This window comes from Ptiloglossa arizonensis, chromosome 9, assembly GCF_051014685.1.
Source record: "Ptiloglossa arizonensis isolate GNS036 chromosome 9, iyPtiAriz1_principal, whole genome shotgun sequence".
Classification (NCBI taxonomy): Eukaryota; Metazoa; Arthropoda; class Insecta; order Hymenoptera; family Colletidae; genus Ptiloglossa; species Ptiloglossa arizonensis.
In genome coordinates this window covers 10,102,134-10,125,119 of record NC_135056.1, presented here as the reverse complement: position 1 = coordinate 10,125,119, position 22,986 = coordinate 10,102,134, and the positions used below count along the sequence as shown (strand labels likewise).

The 22,986-nt window shown below is 38.4% G+C and overlaps 1 protein-coding gene across 1 annotated transcript in view; it reads left to right on the top strand.

The window, feature by feature from the left end:
- Positions 1-2,836: 2,836 nt before the first annotated feature.
- The window catches only part of LOC143151650 (lachesin), a 244,963-nt gene continuing 224,813 nt past the window's right edge, over positions 2,837-22,986 (top strand). The window contains exon 1 of the mRNA XM_076320999.1: positions 2,837-3,156. The gene's annotated coding sequence lies outside the window, so the exon portion shown is untranslated. The remainder of the gene's footprint in view (positions 3,157-22,986) is intronic.

Genomic DNA, 22,986 nt, shown 5'->3' with positions numbered 1-22,986 from the left:
CGATCTTTCCATTTTACCGGCTCAATTCTTTCACTACACAAAAAGTAATTCCGAGTGTGTCGGTACTCGAGCGTGTGTACGAACATTTGTTTCCACATTGCATAGATATTAAACCAGTTTCTACGTGACTATTTTTTTTGGTTAAGAGTATTCGCGAATATAAAGAATTTACATCTACGATACCTTTAGAAATTTACTCTCCACTTTATTTTTTAGATAATTTAGGTCACAGAAAAATAGACAGATATTTCTAATATTTTGCTACAGTTTGTAACTCTTCGAAGTTTATTTTTGCATAGTAAGTGTTCTGTAAATATATCTTTAAATCTTTCCATAATTATTGATCCGTTTGCGGTACATTTTACGGTTATAGAACTCTCAGCTAATGGTAAAATTAACACTCGGAATAATTAAAACTACTTTTTTTTGCCGTTTTGCACTTCACTGACAAGTGTTTCATTTTGTTAGCATTTATAATGTAAACGCTTGCAAGTTAGAGGAAAACAGATCCACGCGAAAGTTAATACTTATAGACAAATGAAAGACTCTTTAGCAGACAAGGTTCGAGTCTCCGTGTCACTTGTTTTAAGTCTTTAAAATATCACCCTACAAGAAGTGATAAACGGGGCTGAAAAATGGTAGTCAGGGAGAGAAAGAAAGAGTGACAAGAGAAATACATAGGACAGCGATGAGAAATACGACCGATCCATTTCAAAAAACGCATTATGCTGGTCGGTCTCGTTATAGGGGTTGTAAATAAAAACTCCGCTGCTCGTATCTGCATTTCAACCACACCCTGGGCCATTTGCATCTCATTTCGGACGTTATATCAGTTTCATTAACGAAGTGGAACTGTAGATTGCTATTCCATCGATTAACCGTGATAGGGTCAGTTTTGTATTCGTATTAAAGTGAGATTTAACTTAACTAACAGATGCTTTTTATTCGTTTATCGATAGCCTCCGATTTCTAAGATGTCGCGTGTGTTTTGTGACAATCAGTAATGATTTTTGATCGAATCTGCATTAAGTGATGTTTAGAGTTCACATATAAAATATGGTAAATGATCCACAAAGATGTATGTATATATCTCTAAAAAGGTGAATCTGTTTCTCGGTATATCGATATATGTGGTTGTTAAACAAATTATTCATCCTATTAATAGACGGAATTGCAAGTTTTTAAAAGAACTATAACGTGTAATGGTAGTTATTTAATATTTTCTCTCTTCTCCCAAGAAATTCGTGAAAATGGGAAACGTATATTCACAATTAACGTACACGTATAATAGAATGTGTCAGAAATCGCACGCTTGCCAAAAACAGAAAGTGCAGCGTTCTACATTGAAGTTTCGTACTTGCTTACTACGTTCAAATTAACGAACACGTCTAAGAAATTTATAACCGAAATCTTATTTAAAACACTACGCTAAATTTTATCTAGTTTGGTTATCAATGTTTTCCATTAGATTCCCCATTACTTACTTCGCGATGCCTGCGTGTACCATATCTTAGTCGCAAAAAGAACCGATTGCGTCATTCGCATAAATTTTCAAGCACTGTGAGCGATCCTGTTAGTTCCCGAATTGTTTAGAATACTATAATATAGAAAACACCGAAAATCTAAAGTATATTCTTCTAACATGTTCTTTTCAAGAACATATTATAAAAATACATTCTGCAATATTTCAAGTAAACTATTGAAAAATCGATGCTATTATCGAGTAGCATCAACATTGTTTCTCACACAATCAACGTCGGACATAGGACTCTATCCTTTCGAATCACTGACAACTATTTACAAAATAAAATTGCACCCATACCCTCCACTAAAGTATTCCAAATGGCACACAGAACATTCGCCGAATAGAAATGTTTCAATTTCGGCACTTACATTACACAAAGACTCCTCGAGTAGCTTGTACCTCGAGGACCTATCCCCCTCCATATAGTAGTACTCGGTCATCGAACCGTTGGAATATTCAAGTTCAGAAAACTTGAACGACCACCGCCGAGTATTAATTCACGGTCGCCTATCTACGAACCACCACTACACCCGCCACTTGTCTTATTTATTGCTCGCGGCGTTTCGCTCGTTAATTATAACTAAAGTCCATTACGACGAGTAAACCGATGGTCAACGGCCACGGGAATTACAGGGGTGCTCCTTCTCCTCGGGAAAAGGGTGTTACGGGTGTCCCGAAGGTGAGGCCGGGCGTGAAGTGGCGTGATCAGATGCGTAGGGAACAGGAGAAGAGCGACGAGAAGTGGAGCGGCCGGAAACGGAGAAGGATGAAGAGGCCGAAGCCGCGGGTACCGACCGCGGCGGGGTGCAAGCTAGTCGCACGTGGAGGCGGAGCGACGCCGCGCGTCGCGTCGCGTCGTGCCACCGACGCCGAGCGTCCTGCCCCCAAAGCGTCTGGTGGGGAGTCGTGGCGAACGCAGTTCCCGACGGATCGCCGAGAAGGTGTAACGGTGTTTGTCGTTGTCGGCCGCGAGTCGCCCGCGAACCACTTCGCGGAGGAGCCACGTGATCACACCGGGTTACCAAAGTCTCACGAGGCATCCTTTCGCTCTATTTTCGTTTGGTCGTCGGCACACCGAGCGTCACCAGGGTGCGCGCGATCGAAAATTTTGCAACTTCGGGCGCGAAAACCCCGTGGACCGCGATGTCGAATAAGATTCACGATTGATTGACCACCCCACGGACGCCGATGGGCGATCGGTTTAGCTTGAATCGCTTCCACTCGCGTTTATGATTATTTTTTTTTTTTTTTTTTTTTTTTTTTTTTTTTTTTTATATATATATTACATTTCATCCGTATGTGATTCCTACCGGCTTCGTCTCGAGGGAGAAACCACGCGTAGGTAGAGAGCGCGGGTAGAATTCTGGTCGGTCTGGTCGATTGGCGATAGGTTGTCCCGTAGTTTCGAGCTCGATATTCGAGGGTATCGCGGCGGACTTGGACATGCCAGAGAAACGTGGTTAACCGGACACGTGATTCTTGTGTGATACTCGTGGACGTCGTCGTGCAGTGTCTAAAGGTGTTCAAGGTGCTTCCGGAACCAATGACAGGATAAGCATGACACCGTTCGTGGGCTAGGAGAGGGTCACGAAGCCAGGGAGTTTTTCGAGGTCGAGGAGAGCTTAGATAAGGTGAACGCAATGCTTCCCTTTCGTTTCGTTTTTTGGTCGTCGAACATCCCGATACCGTATCGCGGTTATTTATTGCCACTTTCGTATACTTTTCCTGCGTCGCGCGGTGCGCATGACCGCGATACGATGTTTTAATGTTATCAATTTATCGAGTTCTTTCGGGAATTTAATATCGAACGAGGTTCCACGGTGCGTTGAATATTTACCATTCGTTTCTTCCGATACAATTGATACGGATATTACGATTCCGTTCCATGGGCCGAACATTTGCCGGTAATTGTGATCCGTGTCAAGTTGAGAACGAGTTTATTGTACGAATGTTTTGCGAATTTAGATAATTAATTATAATAATCCGGTGTCGATGTAACGACCGAAATTCAAATGTTTCGCAATGGAAACGATTCGACTAATGAGAATTGTTGTACCAAAATTCGCGATTGGTATATAATATTGTTACTCGGGAATTACCGTTACGATGATTTTCGACGAAATTTGAACGGTTTAGAAATACTTCTATTGAACTTTACATTTGCGTACGGAATTTATTTACAAATTAGTTCAAATATGTAGAATTTGCGCGGATATACGTAAACCTTTTTGTATCAATGCTATCGTGTTTAGTTTCGTGTCGAACGATGCAATTATATACTATTTTTATTCTAATTTTCAACTAGAAAATAATACTTTTTCAAACCTCGGTGCTTAACATTTTTACCAATATCTTAAAGTACATACATATATGTACGATTTTCTACACACATTGTCGTATTCTACGTAAAAGTGCAACAAATAAAAAAAAAACTCTGTCACAACGGTGTGTTAGTCGATTGAAAGAAAAATTTCGTAGGATCTGTACTGGACAGGATAATGAGACAGCGAATGATAATTTTTCTATAAACAACGGATGATCAACCAGATATTTTGTCTAAAAGATACCTCTGAATATATTTGTTCAATATTTAACGTATCCAATGGAAATTTCCAAAGAAAAAGAATTTAAGAAAGGAAGCGATAATAATTTTACTGTATTATTTTTCCGTGCTATTGACTTTTAGTATCGAAGCAACGTCGTTCGTGCAAAATTTCTCCGCTCGTTGGGAAAATATTTAAAACACGGATGCTCGAGTGTCGCAAGGTCCGATTGTTTATTTTTTTTCCTTCTTTTCGGAGCAAACACGACGCTCGTAGTTCGAGGACAGCGGTACTATCGCGTTTATTTTTCTTTCCTCTCTTTATTTACTCGGTCATGCTACTTTAACAAAAGTCACTGTCACGGCCCATGGAAGTGGATGGATTACTCGGTGTTCCTGCATTGATTCTTCTTCTCCATAGCCTTAATTGAGGTTCTAAATCTGGACAAGTGCTTTTACACTTTCTTTTTGCGACAGTACTTTGTTGCCGCGCACCAACGAATCCGTTCCTTCCCTCTGCACGCGAATTACAGCGTGTAATCTTTTTCTTTTATGGTTTTCGCTGCACGGTAAAAGCTTCTTTGTATTTTTTTTTAATTACGTGGGCGTATAGGTGCAATTACTTTCCGAGTACGATTTAAAGTTTCACCGTTGCGGAAGTAGTGATGTAAGACGAAAATGTTCGAACTCGGAGAAAAACAAAGTCTTTCTACAGTTTCAGGATTACAATGCATTTGTAAAATGTATCTTTTCAACTCGTACATAACGTCTCGCGCGTAACGGATAACTTGGACAAAAATAGAGTTTCTATTATTGGTCATTGCTGATAAGTTTGTACCTATTTATTTATTTATAAAATTACTATCGGCTTTTCTTCTTCGTGAAATAATTGTAGCTTTCTATTCTCTCGGAATACTTTCATTTGTAAAATTTGTAATATTTGTATAAGTAAAATACTAGATTATTTCTCGAAGAAAGATAACAATTGTTAAAAACTTTGAATTAAATAGTCATCGCTTCCGTGAAAGTGGACTCTCGTAAACAAAGCAACGAATACTTTGATTCTACGCTTTTATTTTTACTCTGAAAATATAATTTCCATGGTCAAACGGTGTTCTCACGTATTTCTATTTTTATTATAACGAATAAAAAGAATGGAAAGTCGTAAATTCGTAACTCCGGAAGAAGCGTTTATCGCTTTTCCAATTCTTCTAGTGTAGGAACGGTGAAAGCATGACAGGTGTGCTAAAGGTGATATGCAAAATAATACAATCGATATGCAGCCGAATTTCGAATGAAATTCATCTTGTGTTAATAATTTAAAAAACAGGTGAATCTTTGCAAATAAGTATAAATGGAACGTGTTCTATAATAAATGTACAGATCCCTCGAAGAAATAGTATACTTTGGTACCAGTATCGCAGGAGGAGAGAGAAAATATTATATTAGTTTCGCAGGAAGGGGAATGTGGTGCTACGCGTAAGTAGAATGTGGACAGCGTCGAGTAAATTTCCCTTGCGAAGGCTGACTATAACGTCTGACCCAATATGCTCGTATAGAAGGTGTTTTTTTTCGTTCGCAGAACAGTGCGCGTATGTATGTCAATATACTAAATGCCCTTCCGTCGGATCATAGTATACCACATCTGGAAACTCCAAATTATAGTGAGAGAATTTTACGAAAGTGAAACATTGACTACTTTCGTGAACAATTTAAACCAGTACAAGGATGTAAAGACGTAGAATATTCTCAGAAAATGTGGAACCTGCTTTCGGTATCGATTATATTTTTCTTTGTCCGTGTAGAATTAAATTGTACAACCACAGCGCGCTTCGTTGATCTTTTTTTTTTTTTATTAATATCTGGCATGCGGTCGCAAAAAGGTTTACCATACCCGTTTCTAGTGGAACATCATAAAGCAATCGGAACAATCAAACGACATTGGACCTTTATACGCAATGTTGAATCGGTATCAAAAGCAGCATGGGTTGGCGTATCGTTCATCACAGGATACTGTAACAAAAATCCAAACTAACCGATACTGAACAATTTTATAGATACCGAGCCGTACACTTTGAAGCTTGAATCTGTGTCGTAACGTGTATCTACTATGGGCAGATTTATATTCGTTCTCTATCCCTAAACCATTCGCGTTAGAACAAATCAGAGAAAAGTATTTATACGCTACGAGTTCAGGTTACGAGGTAGCTCTACGTTTTGTAAACAGATTTTTCGTATAACTTTTTCCCGCAACTGGTCGTTTTCTATTAAACACACAAATATTCGTGAATTAATACGATATCGCGTACGTATTATACCATGTTTACAATATTTGTATCATATTTTGTGGTATTCCTTTGAACCGGTGTTTGAAAATTACATTGAACTTCACGAGCAAATTTCAAGGTTCAAGAGTAACTTTGCTTGTATAATACATTCATGATTGTGAAAACGAAACGAAAGCACAAATGTGTTGATATTAAAAACCGCTATCGATATAATTTAACCTCGCTATCGATAGAATTGAACAGTCCCCGGTTCAATTTTTATTCCAACGATTCCGCGAGTTTTTCATTCATCGATTAAAACAGTATACGAAGGAAAACGCACAAAATTGAAATCTCCATAATTTGATAGGACCCTGTGAGAGATTAATCGAGGAATTAATTTCAACATTTATAATATCAAGGATGAGATTTCGTCAAATGAAATACTCACAAATGTGTTAAAATTAAATACTTCTGTCGTTGCAATTTAACACTGCGATCGATAGAATTGAGCACTCTGCGGTTAAATATTCATTCTAATAATCGTATGGAATCGTGTGAAAAGTAAATCGATAAATCAATTTCTGCATTTGTCACAATTCTTTCAAATTCTCGGAAACTTGTTAAAATTAAGTACAACTGTCCGATCGAGTATGCGATACACATTTCACGGTGAACGAGACCAAACAAAAGTTTCTATTCGAACGATGATTAAAACAGTTTCTCGCGTGCGTGTAAAATTCAAGAAAATATACCGTGAGAAGAATAGGCGATTCGAAGTTCCATTTGCGTGCGCCTCACGTTTCTGTGGCACATAGTTCTCTGACCACGAAGAGTATGCAAATATCCAATACAGACTCCAAGAGTTTCGCGCGTAAAGGCCCGCGAAACTAGTCCGGGGATCACCGGGAACGTGAAAACATACATATGTCCAGCATATAGGATGGGTACAGTTTAAGGGGGCAAAAGCGTTGGAAAGAACGAGCAGAATGCGAGTATTGGACAGGGAAAAGAAAAAAGGCCGACGAAAAAGCCGGCAGGGAATCGTTTTAAACTACCATCTACTTCACATTCCTGATTTCAGTTAAGGGGTTTGTTTATTTCCTTTTTCGGCTTCGAAGACCCGCCGTGCATTATACGCTCGCGCACCGCTGCTGCAGAATGCAATGCATCACGGATAAAAGAGGAAAAAGGGAAGAGAAAGACGATGCCGCCTCTAGACTATCAGTGACAGGGAAGTTTTACCCTGTCCCTTATTTCCTTCTTTCCTCTCCATTAGAAGTCCAGGCGATCACTTTAATTACGCTTTTTCAATTACCATTTGTTTCGCGTTCTGAGACGACTCATGTTCATTAATAACGTTTAACTTTAATGAGAAACAAGAGGGGGATCGCGATACGTAAACATTTGTTTCAATACCACCGTATCGGTTACCGAATCTTATGTATCATTAAATAGAGTGGTTCGGAAAATTTCACCACGATTGCGGAGGAAGTGCAACGCATTGAAATGATAAAGTTCGTAGGCTAAGGTTGGGTAACTTCGACGACGAGTTATATTTAAGATCACCTGTGTATTACTTTCAATGTAAGAAATAATATTATTTATTGTATCATTTTGACAGTTCATAGTATATTTTTGCGGTCGTATCGATTAATATTACCGATCGTGTATATGCTATAAAATGGTATTATTGCTCGATGGTACGTTTCACGAAGGTTAATTTATAGACTGATAAAAGATTATTTCAAATTCTGTCCGATTCTTCGCAATGCTTGGAAATTGATACGTATCGGTATCGATAAGTATGTCAATTGGTTGGTTTTGTTATTACTTGTAGCTTTGTTAAGCTTCGCGTGTGTTAACGTTCGTGTGTGATTTGTGCTCGCTCGTCTGCGCGAAAAATTAAATATCGTGGACGCAAGTGTTTTTTGTACTCGAACGCGGCGGTGTATGTAACTTTTATCAAAGTTTACTGTGGAAACTCGTCTCGTATCGTTAGTCGTATACTATGTTTTAATAACGTCTCATTGGTAATGCATCGATCGATCCTCTATTTATTAAACTCGTAATCCGTGCGAAGGAAATAATGTTTCACCATTGATGGAAGAAAGGCGTTCGCGTTTCGCGAAAATTTCGCTTCGATACGTAAAACGCCCCGAAGAAGTCCCCTTTTACAACCGCCGGCACTCGCAACAAAAAACTAGCTGTCGATGATAGCGAACGATATGGCATCGTTCCATTGTTTTTAAAGAATTTTACGTGTCATGCATCGCCGTTGAAAGGCATAAAATTGATTTATGCTCACTTCGGGTATCACGGTTGCTTTTTTTCTCCCTGCTGTAAACGCGGATGCAATAAATATGTGATGCGCGAGACGCGAGATTAAAGAATAAATATATTATAAAATGTCGTTTCAGGAAAATAATAACGCAAATTGAAAAGTGTATTTCGTTATACACGCGAATTGTATACAAATTTAACGATTGATTCCGACGGAAAGGTCGGCCACGAATTTTCTGTAAATTCGAGCCACGCGAACTTCAATTCTGGGATAATTGAGTTTAATCTTGTTCGATTCACGGTAAACAAATTATGTTTTTTAAACTTTTACGTTTCATTCGCATTATCGATCGACGTTGTTAGCTCGTTATTGATAAACGCTGAACCTGCACTTTTGGAAAATGAAATAAAAAAGAAATCAAATTTTTAAAGTAGAATACCTCCTTAACCTTTTGCATTCGAAGCTTTTTTGCTACCGGAAACTGGGGTCTCGATAAAATCTATTAAACCGTAAAATTTTTTTCCCGGATTGGAAAACGTATACTAAATTAGGTGGCGATCGAAAGTCTCCCCTCGAGTCGAAAGGATTAAATCTTCAGTGTTGATAACACGTCCAAAGGATTAAATCTTCAGTGTTAATAACACGTCCAAAGGGTTAAATATTCAGTGTTAATAATACATCCAAAGGGTTAAATCTTCAATGTTAATAACACGTCCAAAGGTGTCGACCAACGAATCTTGAACGAGTCTCGATAGAAGCCAGAAGGGTATTAATTTAGCACGGAGGTCATTAAGGTCGTGATAAATGAAATGCACGCGCTCGTAAATGCCAGGCGATTGTTACACCTATGATGGAAGGGTGAAGATATTTTTCTGTCGTTTCGCAACGACTCGTGTTTTTTCACTGTTACACTTTTCACGCCTTCGTGACGTTGAATACGACGGAAAAAACTAAATCATGCTCGAAAGTCCGCGATCAACGTTCACCTGAAATTTATCAATATTTTTGCGGGTTTTACGCGAAACCCGCGTAATAAAATTAATTTTACAACGCTGGGATCGCGATTTCGTTCGTGCATGCGATTTTTGGCAAAACGCCCGCAATGTAATACACATTACCAATCGTATCATTGCGATTTGCGGCATTCTGCCCCCCCCCCCCCACCCCCCTTTCGTACTCACATCGTTTTTCCACAATCGCATCGCGGAAGATGGAAAGATGGACGAAAAGGCTGGAGAGGCGGGAAGGTCAGGAGGAAAATCGTTTAGCACGCGATCTTCTCGTAATTTTGCACACCAGTTCCGTGCCACGCTTTGTCTTCGTCCCGATTTGACGCGTTACACGTGTTAGATTGTTTTCACTTTCCTTTTCAGCTCGTGCAATTATTACCATATCGTGGGAATCCGATTGATCAACGAATCGTTAATATACGTTGACGAGGGAAGCTTTGGAAACATGTTTGGTAGCTTGTTATCTATTCCGTTGGTTTCCCAATTCGATCGAATATATTTCTTAGGGATCACGTTATGGGGTAACGCGCTGGGATATAAAACTTTGGAAATTTTTCTCAAAGATGAATACGTAATTTTAGCAAATGTTCATCTTTTATTTAAAAGAACGTACATTGAACTACGAATCTATTGAATTTTATTCAAAAATTTCGATTCGAGTCAACGTCATAATGCACAATTTGGAAGATAATTTGAATCATTATAAGTTTCGGTTCTACGGACACTGAAAATATATTTCTACGATTTAATGTCATCCGAGAATCTTTTCTGACCCAGCTGAACAAAGTTTGGATTCACTTTAAATCTTCGAAACATTGAAATAATGGTGTTACGTTAATTTGTGAAAAAGTTTGCCGAGTTTCGAGCGCTGCTTACACGTAATAAGCTTTCGCTTCGTCGCTTTATCAGGATTTCATCTATATTTTATACATAGTAAGGTAAAATTTATCGATCGAATTTCACGTGGATTAACTACTTAAATCCGACGTGGTTTCATTCCTTCCTTGTCCCAGTTGCGAGTAATTCAAAATTTTCCTCGGAAAATACAACGTAATGAGCACATTTACGCGAAAACTGGGCGATTTCTTGCTCTTCCAAGGAATTCCTCTAGAACGAGTGCAAAGCTTAAAAGCCGTGCCTTTCTTGCCGCGCTGATACTCGTTAGAAGAATTTTCCGACTTTACAACTGAGAACTTGGTAAAACGTAAAAGTCTATGATGGAGGTGAAACAAAATGGTATACGAGTCTCAGTGTGAGTGAATGTATCTTCAGATATAGATGTGCCGTGAAAAATGGAGCGTGCTGTTTTCCTTCGAAACGATGACTTTATTATAAAAAAAAAAGGCACTGTTATTCATACAAAGTTGTTCGTGAGAGATAAGAACATTTAATTTCTAATTAAAACAATCGATAATCGAATATAAATACATCACCAGGGTTCGTCATTTTAATATGATACGATGTTACACGTAAAGTAACATTTCACCCGCTACATTTGTTTCAAATTGAAATCGTCAGAAGTTTACTGCTCGTTACTAACTTGTACAATGGATTAAGTTTTACGAGACTACGTAGGAAACTTTCAGGTTTCGAAATATCGAAGTTGAGACGATCTTTATTGAATGATAAAAACACGATCGAAATTACAACATAAGACAATAGTATAAAATTAAAAATATATAAAATTCTAATTTCATATCGAATAGCGTTTAAATGCGAAGTAACTTCTCATTCGGGCCTGTCGATTCCCCTTTTATTACAAACACGAATATCAGAAATAAATGAGTCATTTTTATTCGATCGTTGGGGGAAATAAAATTTTAACGCGTTCAAAAACGATCGGATACGACGAATTCTCTAAATTTTAAGCGACAAAATATGAGAATTATACCCGTAGATAATGTTTCGTTGGAAATTGGCCACAATATTTGCAAATTCAATTGCACCGATGTTATTACAGCGGAGTAGTTTGGAACGCGTGGTCACGCACAATCGTGTGAACAGATGCATATGCATCTCACTAGAACAAAATCCATTTCTATCGCATCGTTCACGATTCGTGAAATCGGGCTTAATGGATTGTTAAGAATCGAAGATTATCTTACTCGAAAAATAAATTGATCACGCTGATCGGACGAGCTATTGTAGTGGCAATCGAAATTCTAGCATTTTAATAGTATCAATGTTCTTGTTTCAGCACGAGCAGCAATCCGCAGATAGAAGTAAAAGAAAAGAAAGTGATACGCGAGAAGGTTTTTAATTCGATCTCAAAAATCATTTTAATCGATTACTTCCTTTTTTGTCCGTAGCGATCAAGATTAGTGATAAAATACGATCTACGTATTTCCAACAGTTATAGAATGGTATTAAAGAAACATATATCGAGGTCCCTGAGGACGGTAAAGGTTAAATCAGCTCGTCGATGTCGAATTGGTCAGAATTAGAAATTATTTCTGTTGGTGCGAACCTCGGATGTCTCCTTGTTCCGCAACATCCTTTTGGACAGAATCCCTTGGCGATTCACGATCGAAATTCGGTAGCGTTATTCGGCTACGAATTTCCAGGTGGTCTCTTGTTCTACGGGGGTGTATGTATATCTATGTCGAAGGCCGCATGCGGTTACCATCGATAGTGCAACTGCACCGGGAGGCTTTCGGGAGCATCGAGCGCACTTTTCTGCATCGAAATTCATAGGTCGAACGAGCGGATCAGCGGGAAAGCGCATATACGAACCTCTGCTTTTGAGAATCGGCCGCGACTATCTCATTCGGCGAATTGACCTTCGCCCGAAATTCGGCCCCAAATTCGCGTGTGAAATAACGTCGATCGACTATTCGTCAATCGAACTCGTTTTAAAACAGTAACAACATCGAACCGTTTCCGATGTTTTGTTCTTTATACTCTCGCAGTGGAAAATGAATGGCTAACCATACACCGGCATTCTTCAAGCGAGGGAAACGGATTTCGTATGGAAAGAGTGTCAGTTAACCCGGTGCGAAAGAATTTTTATCGTTTCACGTGCCATCACGGTTATTTCTGGCTTAATTTCGCTCGTCAAAGAGAATCTGATAATTATCGTTCGGTTCAATCTTTTCAGGAGTGCATCGTTGTAGTTGCAAAGTGCACTTGTTTTTGAAATAGAATTCTGACGATGTTTTCGTACGAATTAATTTCTCGTGCTGGAACGTATAAAAAAGTATGAGATCGAAATGTTAAAAAAATTAATATATTTCAAGATATTTAACTCATTTTTTTTATATTTTTCATTACAATGTTCAGTTGTCCAGCACTCGCATCTATTGAAATAAAAGATTAGGAATACGCTCTATTTTTCAATTTTGAGGCTATTAATTAATTGCATCGAATTTGAAATATTTCACGACATATTAAGTTTTTCGACTCTGTGTCCTAATACTTTTTTATTTAATGTGGCACGAGGAATCAATTCGTGTAAAAATTCTAGGGTTCAGGTTTGGATCTTAACAATACAATTAGAATATCTAAATTAAGCATCGCCATAGTAATTAAACGACGCCGTAATCCATGTCATTACGCGTTACAACGCGTAAGTAGTATTACAGATTACCTACAGGTATTACCTACAGGTAATGTGTAATTGTGATCTATCGTGTAGTTCGTGATAGAGAAATATGATCTGATCTGTCATCGGAGTCTAATTAATAGTGTTCTATTGTAAACCTTAGCGTTCACTATTGCGATGTGGTGGTGGAAACGGTCGTTGATGATTGGGTTTTAGTTTCACGAGAAGTGTGTCACGTTGTTATTGATAATATACCAGAGAGAAAAATACTAACTTTCCAATACGTAGTTTTCGGTAATCCAGAAATTTCAAGTATTTCTATTCCTTGTACAATGAATCGCGAGGACGACCTAATCGCGAGAAATTAGGAAAGGAATCACACTGCACTCTCGAGTGTACATATAAAATAATGAACCTTGAATAATGAACAGATATTCGTTTACGAGATAAGCCAGAAAACTCAAATATTAGGGTAGAAGCAAGACAATAAATAGGAAAATTTGATAAAAATTCATTGATAAAAGGAAACGACAAAATGACACGTGTCCAAGAGTTAAAAAGCAACAAGAAACTTGTTATAGTCAACTTTTCCGGTGTACAATTTTGAATGTATTTACAGATCTCAAACGCATCGAGAAAATATTCATGGAGTTTTTTGATATTTATGGTATGTGACAGAATGCGTTGAGAACTTCGAATGTACCGTATACATATGTATAACATATATCGATGTTATGTGGAATTGGTTTTCATGTTATACGAGCATTTCAAACTGCAATGTTCTCGTTTGCAATACACATACGTCTTATATATTCGGTTCGATGTCACGAGTTCATTTTTTACACGTACAAAAAAGTAGATCGATCGATCGATTAATTTTAAACGTGTCGTGAACTGGCTTCGAGGGTTTTAACTACCTGTTAATTCGATACTTATTCATAATTCAGTACTTATCTCGTCCAAGGATTTACGTTGGTAGTTGTTTTTGTCGAACTTCCGGTAGATTTCATGGTATTCGGTTCACTTGTCGAAAATTGTAGATCGAACGAACAAAATTAGTAACCGCCTTTCAACACAGTTAAGAAGACACTGGCTATCGCCTAAACGACGTCTACAGTATGTAGATTCCTTCTAATTTTTTCAATTGATCAATTGAACGAGCGAAAAGAGCGATTGGTGATCAACGATCCGTAATACGAGTAAATGATATTTTAAGTGTGGTTAATCAGATGACATACTTCAGTGTCAGTGTGACATTAGACTCGCTAGTTGACTCAATAATCGATGAAACATAACAATACTCTGTTAACAGATCGCACGTTGCATCTGGGCCTCAAAATTTATCGATCCATCGATGTATAAAGTGTCTATTATTTTTGTCGATTTTTTACACGAAAATGGTTGCACTCGCTTCAAGATGTGAAAACATCATCTGAAGAAAAGATTTATTTATCGAGATTGTAATCTTTAACTTCATCATAATGTCCTTTGCGTTTTTACAAACTTTGAAGAATAATCAAAATTGAGTAGAGGAAACAACAGGTTCTATAGTTTCATTTAAAAAATATCATAATTACTGTTAATTATATTCTATCGATATTAGTAAAATCTTTATTCGAAGTCTTTCAGAATTTTTGGTAATACAATATAAGAAGTTTAGTATCATTAAAATTTGTAATTATTATTTAATATATAAATATCGTCTTTTAACATTAAAAGCGGGTAAAATAAATTATTGTATAAAAAAGAAAAATGACTGGACGCAAAAAGGGTACGAGACAAAATTGGAATTTTGACTGATCAATGTTACAAAATTGTTATACTTTTCCTGCAATTGAAACTAAAAATTATATAGTGTCTAGTAAAAAGCGTGGATTATTAATGTTCAAGTATTACTACTTTCAATTCTTTAAACCTCGTTTCCTCGAATTTAATTGTCAGCGTAGACACTGTTGCAACATAGTTAATATCAAAAGTGTACTGTTTCAAGTATTCTCCAGACTCTTAGGAGCACCGTTGGTATCGACGTATTCGACGAAAATAAATTATCCCGGAGAAATTTGAAAATTCCTAGCGTTGATGGGTTCGTCGAAGGAATCTAGGTCCTGTAACCCGAAAACTTGAAAGTCTCCTAGAACGATCGTGTCGGTGCACGACCTGTACCCAGCCGAGCTTGTGAAAGCGCGAACCTCGAGATGAAAAAATTTTGAAATACCTCAACTTGACCACCGAACGTTCTAATTTTATCCGAGAAAGAAGAGGAAACTCGTGGACGACTTTCTCCCGCGTTCGTTAAACAACGTTGCGAGCGTGGTTCAACGAAAGTACAATTTGGTCACGTGGTCACGAATATCGTTATACACGATCGTCACGATCGCTATTAACAAGCACTCCCCGTGCGTGCGCATACACGCCGAGCATCCGGCCGATTCTGTGAGAATTTTCTTTCCGCAATGTTGCGTATTCAAATCTTCCTCGTTTACCGTTTGGATAATTTCACGGCTCGAAATGGAACGGCACGGAGAAAAAGTTCCCGACCGCATTAATTTTGATCGCCGAAGTGCTCGCTACAACCAATCGCGCCATTAGCACGGATTTCCCATCTATAGAAAGTTTCGTCTCCGCGCGGCTAGTCCAGGCAATGGGATAAGTCTAATTAGAAGTGCCACGAAAGTTTCCACGGAAAACGCGGAGAAACGGGGGGACGTCGATGGTGGGTGGATGGGTGGGGGCGGGGGATGGAAAGAATCGCGCAGTGGGTGTAGAAAGGTGCAAAACGTCGAGCAATTATTGTTCTTTCGACCGCGAATTTAATTGAAGCAAAACGCGCACGAAACCCGGGTAACGAGGAACCGTATTCATCTTGATTTCTTCCCATTGCTGTGGGTTTCCCTGGGTTTCTTCACGTACAGTCTGTTACATAAGAGAATGGACGCGATGTCTCCGAAATTCCTGACTCGACCAAGGAGAGACCGTGATGGATACAATCTTCTCTGGTACATGTTGGCCTAAAGTCTTCACTGTACCGAGAAGTGCAGGACTTTTCAATAGGAGACAAAAGTAAGCTAAAGTGTTCGAAGCGGTTTAATCGTATTGTCATGTAAAAGGTTCGAGAACGAATGCTAGAAGTGCAGAAAGGTATTTGTGTAAGTTTCAGAAATTTGTTAATAAGTGGGTAGAACAGTAGACATTCAGTGTGTACAGTTTGAGGTACAATGACCAAACCAACGATGCGTTCACATTTTCAGAGATATCACGTCTGTAATTATTACGCTCTCCCTTCGTTTTGATCCGCCCTACATTCGTTACCGTAATTTTTGTAAGCCCGCCATCCGGTATCGAGCGGAACCAGGAGGCGGTGGGGGCGAGTGTTTTCACGAAATTACGCTTCCCTGAAATAAGTTTCATTATTGAAACGTTGTTTCAGGATAACTCGAGCGGTTAGATGTATCGCGAGGATATCGAAACGTAGAAGTTTCCCGGGCTTCCGGAGTTTTCTGGTGCGCCGCGTCCGGGAATAATGACTTTCCTTGGGTAACTTTCGGACTCCCGTATTTGCGTTATATGTATTTATTCAATTACGCGGAACCAGTTATCGTTCGTTTGTTTTCATTATCCGTTGTACAGGGCGCGGTGCGATTCACGGCAGATCGGAAAACCGGGGGTTGGTGGATTCTTCGCGAGAAATTTCGCGCACGGTACGAAGCTTTTGCTTCGAAGTTATCGGTTTCGACGAAAGTGACTTTCGAGAACCCTTCGGGGATCGTATAACTTTGATCGCTCGGGCGATACAATTTTTTCGACGAGTCTATCGGATTCGAGGAAGGTGATACAAATTTGTCGAGTACACGAACCTTAATCGTTATTTGCTTTATTTTTGTTTATTTTTATTACAACATTTCGGCGCACCGATTTTATTTATTACCATTCGGAGATCTACTTTAATCCGGTTCCGCGTGTCGAGAAATTATCGTGGATAATTGTCGAATTGCTTTAAATAAATATATCGGAGAGTTGAATTTTTGATGCGTCAATGAGGAGTAACATCAAAACGCAATGAAGCACAGGGTGAACTATCGAAGCGTCAATAATTGAAGCGTTAAATTGATTTATTTTTGCATGTTAACCAATTCCGTGGTTTGTTGCGAGAGAAAAAAATATACAGCAACGTGTTCAACGATTACACGCTTTTCCGTTTAAACGCAAAAGTCTTAATTTACTAAAATAAATGGACTTTATTTTGTACACGTATACAGTGTTTATACGTGTTTGTTCAATTATTTTGCTGTTAAAGTTAAGTACACACGTAGGTACGTCGGTAAACAGCCACTGTATGCCACGAGGGACTATAATCACGTATCGTAAAGTGTCCACTACATAATAAGAGCGTCCACAGTTTCTAGTCGTAAAACTTCCGCTGTATATGAAGATCGACTATAGTCGTTCACCGTTAAGTTTTCAATGTATACTAAGGACAAGTGTAGAGACTCGTAAAACGACTATCGTACTAAAATTATGGTAGCGTGTATACAAAATATTAATTTTACGACAACTTTAATAATTTCGATAACATGGAAAGAGTGACATTGAATAAAACAAATACTACGAATAAATAAATTCGGTGCAACGTTTTCATATTTTTTTTTTGCAGAAGAGTCCATGCTATTAAATGTAGGAAAAACGAGTTTAAATGTTCTTTGTTTCGAAGTTTGCGTACCCTTAATCTTTTTAATCCCGTAACGGTGTATCTATAAAACTTTGACAATAGCATTCATTTAGGAAAAAATATTAACGAAAAGTGTATATTTATTCTATTACATTTTGTATATTCGATACGTTTGGATCGAATTAAATAATTACGCGATGCAAGGAAAGCTAGAAACTTTATAAAATTGTTGGCTGGAGCTAAAGAGGTAATTAAATAGTCAAATGTAAAAATAAAAATCGTATAAAAATAAATGGATAGTATCAATTATCGGAGGAACACTTTCGTCTACTTTTGGTTTTATTATCATTGTACACAAGTTATTTGAAGATTAGAGTTGGGAAACTTTAAAACCACCGATGGTTTTTGTTCATAATTCGGTCGACAAAGTGTTGACGAGATTGCTGTTTCAGCAGTTTAGAAAGTTCTGGAAGCTTTCGCGCAAAAACATAATCGATAAGCAACTCTTTTTAACACGTTAGGAGTATCAACTGTTAAGCTTAAGGAAAAGTTACCGGACGAAATTTCCAATTGAACAATTATTATTTAAGAGCTTCGAAAATTAACGCGTTATTTTTAAAATATGTAAATTTCTATTTAAATCGTTACAAATAGGGCAGAGGGTATCTTCTAAAAACCTTATTGATATTCCCGTCGATACTATATATCGTATAATATTATGTACACGCGTGCACAAGTCATTCATCAGGCCTCGTGATAAATGGGTACTTAATCTACCATGATAAGCGGCGACGAAAAAAAATTGAATACGTTCGATCGCGTATCGGAATTTAAACGACGCAGTATATGGCTCATTTAAATTTACGATGAGACAAATTTTCTTTCTGTCCTCCGAAACAGCAGCAACGTTGCCTCTCTTTTCTATGGGAAATCAATAGCAGGGTATCGTAATGTGTCGAAACTTTAGATTAAAAGCACGGAAGTAATTGTCAATTTGGAAAAAAGGAATCATTCGAAAAGGGAATTAATCAGGAACGATGTCTGATACCCTATTACGTATTTTAAATTTGAATTACACGGTACACTCGATATTTAAATTAGAAAACATTCGAGAAGCTATCACCGATATCTATTCGAAGATCAGAACGAGTTTGTTCGATGCAGTAGTTAGAAATGCGTAGTATTCCGAAATTTTACTTCAGGCGATTTTTGATATCGTCGTTAAACGTACGTGTAGGTTTCCAGCAATACACAAAGTTTGTTGAAATTGAATCGTGAGTGTATCTCTGATAAATTTACACGGGGAATATGCTAATAAAGAAAGAGACTCGAATATTTTTTATAGTAACATAACCCATTTTTCGTTTTATTATACATACGCGTATACGTATGTACTGCAACTTTCAAATATTATTAGTAAATTTGTCTCAGTTTTGTCAGAGACAGTATTTTGATATTTACAAGGAATTCAATGACATTCTTATTATTTTTTAGCGCGGTAAACATTTCTGTCGTGTTTGGTCGTTTCGAAGTTACAAATAGTCTCGGTGCGAGCGATATGAAAAAGAGGACCATAGACAAAAAATTGTAGAGTCGAAACAGGTCGGTAAATCAAGCTCGACGGAGGTGCATGTAATTTATTTTATTTTCAAAAATCAATTTTTGTACAAGCTAGGACACGCCGTTCTCCGTTGGATGACATTTATTCGTTCTCCCGATATAACTCTGTCCTGTAAAAGTTTCAATTTTCCGAAATACCTCGAAACTATTAAAATAAAGAAACACCGGAACGAAAGAAGCATACATATTTATAAAACGATACATCAATGGATAGATCCACATCTACACAGTGAGCTCGTTTCGCCTCTTTCTGTCCTGGCGATATTCCTTGAAATTCCTTTCACCTCGTCTCGAAATCGTTCGATTGTTATTTGTTTTCGTTCCACCGGCCACGCTCCGCAAACATTTCGTACCGTTTCTTTCCTCGAAAGACGTTCGTCATTTCGCGTAAAAGTCATCCGGTGGAATCCGTGCCAAGTGACGAGGTCAAAGGAGGGTAGCGAGGGGAGACGAGAAGCAAGGATAGGTAGGATCGAGGGAACGAGAGGGCGGACGTGCTTGCTCCGGCTGCAAGTATCATACCGAGGGGCAAGGGGACCGGTGCGTTAATGTATATTTATGTATTAAACAGGCATTATTTATACGTCCGATGAATATGCATTGTTCGGTGGCAGTAGCGAGGTGTCGAGTGCAGACCCGTCGCTATCACTGCCTCATCAATCACACACAGTCCCAGTGGCAATCCGCCCCCGCACCCTTCGAGCCGTGCAAACCTCGCGCTGCCTAGGCCACGGGTTCTCGTTCCTCTCAGAATGGTAAACGCCACTCCTCTCGGTGACCGCGCGGGCCAACCTGCTCGCAATTCACACTAATTTACGTAATTTTTTCTCAATGTCCACGTGATACCTCGTTACCGCGCGCGGCAACCGTCACCCGTGATACGGCTACCCGATCCGCGCAACCGGCTGGTTTACCGATTTTGGGGGTCGGGGAAAGAGATACGTGTACACACGTACGTGGCGCGCGGTCGTATTCAAAATCGGTCGCGGGAGTGGGGCGGGAGGGAGGGAGGGGGGGGGGGGAAGGGTCGGGGAAGAGGGAGAGATCAAACCACCGTGAAGTCTCGCCAAATGGTCATCCGCGGCCACCGTGGCGACGATATTCAGAACGTTAATCGGACGAATCAATCGGATCTCGTCGGCCGCAAAACTGACCCGCGGACATTCGAGGACTGCACGCGCGGAATGTGTGCACCAGCTACGCTCGAAATTTTTCAGCCGTGGAATGGACGTTTGATATGTTGTTTTGCCCGTGGATTTTGGTCAGGGAATTGCGCATCGACGACGCGCGCGTCTCCCCCCTCCCTTCCCGTATATACATATACAGAGCATCCTGTTAAATATGGATCGTTGTATAATTGTCGTCGCTATTAGCCGCTCCGGGGCCAGATGTATCGGTCTGTCGTCAGAATTGTCGCATCGTATAGATTAACAATGCGTCGTGCACGGTCTAATTTGGACCGACCGTGCGTTGAATTTAAAACGCGACCGACGGAGGATTTTCTTCGGAATTCTCTTCGGAATTTTCGGAGCTCACCCTCGATCGTCTTTGGATAAATAAGGGTAGTACGTTTGCGTAGGGAGGCGTTGTAATCGACGCGAATTTTAATCTTGGGAGTTGACGACAGCGCGAGTGGTACGAACGGTACTAGTCTTGTATCACTGAACCAGTAGTATAGACCGGTATTTGACTCGACGATTGGTATCTTTTTCTTTTCGGAGAAATTGAAGGTAATTAAGCATTGTGTACGTTTAATTGTCCAAAGTACAATTGTCTTCGATCATAGTTTTATTTTAAATTCAACACAAACGAAACGCGAATATTGTACTACTGAACAAGTAGTACAAGTCAACCTTTGAGGTTACGATCGAGTGTTGACTCGTTTTGTTTTTAAATGAAAAGCTGAAGGGAAATGAGCACTTTGTACGTTGAATTGTACGACGCACAATTATCTTCAATCGTTATATCGTTTCAAATTTATTTCTTTGTAAAAGAAAATATAGACATAAATCTTTTACGTGTGCTACTTTCGAAAACCACGAGTATCGAATTCCAATCCGGAACAGTAAATACAGAACCTAACCGCAGTGATATGGAAACCTCTTTTATTTTGATATTTCCAATATGGATGTCAATATCTTCAGATACCGATAAATTTATTAACAATTATATATTCAGCAATCATCATTGAATTTCGATTCTTGTGCCAGGAATTTAACTGTTTTAAATTAATCAACATCGAGTCGATCGTACGATTGTTTTTATTTCGGCAAATGAATTAGAATTAAAGAATCTATCAACGAATATTTGCATCAATTAATTAGTACGATAAATAGTTTTATCTCACATTTTTTTTTTCCAATGGTAAAAGAAGTTACTTCACTTTTGCGGCACTCCGCTTACGAGTGCGCAAACATTCTAGTGTCGTTACATATAAAGTACTTGGGCTTTCAGTGTGGCTTTCAAGCTTGTTACCTTTGCTACGATTTTTTGCCTTCTTAGCGAAGCAGTTCTTCACAGAGAATCGAGTTTTTAATTAACTAAACTAACACCGAATTCATGGACGGTGTCGAATTTTTTTTTAATCGTAAAATACTTTTTACCGGCTTTAAAATTATGTATAATATCTATTACAAAGAAAGTATCGACACATCGAACGTATTTGTCGAATATTGATGAAAAGAAATTCGATCGATATCCAAGTATTTTTCTGTAATTTTATACATCTGGGAAAATTATTAATGCGTCTAAATTTTATAGTTCTGAAGAAAGAATTTTTCGCAGTAATTCAATTATTTTCATTTTCATAGAAAAATCGCTTTAAAAGTCTAGATACAAGTATATTTTCTTCCATGCTTGATATTAGCAAATTGGTGATGTTCGTTTTGATAAACACGTTATTCCAAATTTTCTATTGTTACATAATTTTCGACTTTGGAATATTTGTCGAATCGCTGCATATGGGGTTCTGACACCCTACATATTTGCTCCGTTTCTATTTCCTCTCTGTATCTTTGTTGTCTTCAAGTTCCCTGCGAGTTTGACGCCATTCATTGCGGTGAGTTTACTCGGGGCACCATAAGGCGCATTTTATTACCCAGCTTCAATCTCATTTGCCTTCCAGCAACACCAATTTAAATGGTGTATCACTTAATTACGAAGCAACATTTGAACTGCTGGCGCTTCCTCTTGCCGGTATTATATTATATTAATAAGTGAAACGAATAGTCATAAGAGCAATATAAAGCATAACTTTATTTACGAAAAATTATATTCGATAATTTGCCCATATACATATAGTTCTTCTCGGGATAAATATAATAGCTCTAATATAAATATGTCCCGTTGTGCGATGAAAAAACAAAATATTTATTAAATGAGAGATGTAATTGACACAGAAAAGAAGAGGAAATATAAAATCGACAGAAACGCGTACACAAACTGGCCTATACGTTAATTTACCGAAAATTGATTTCATGTAGAAAACAAATCCATAATATAAAGTTAATATAATTGAAAATGTTGACAAAA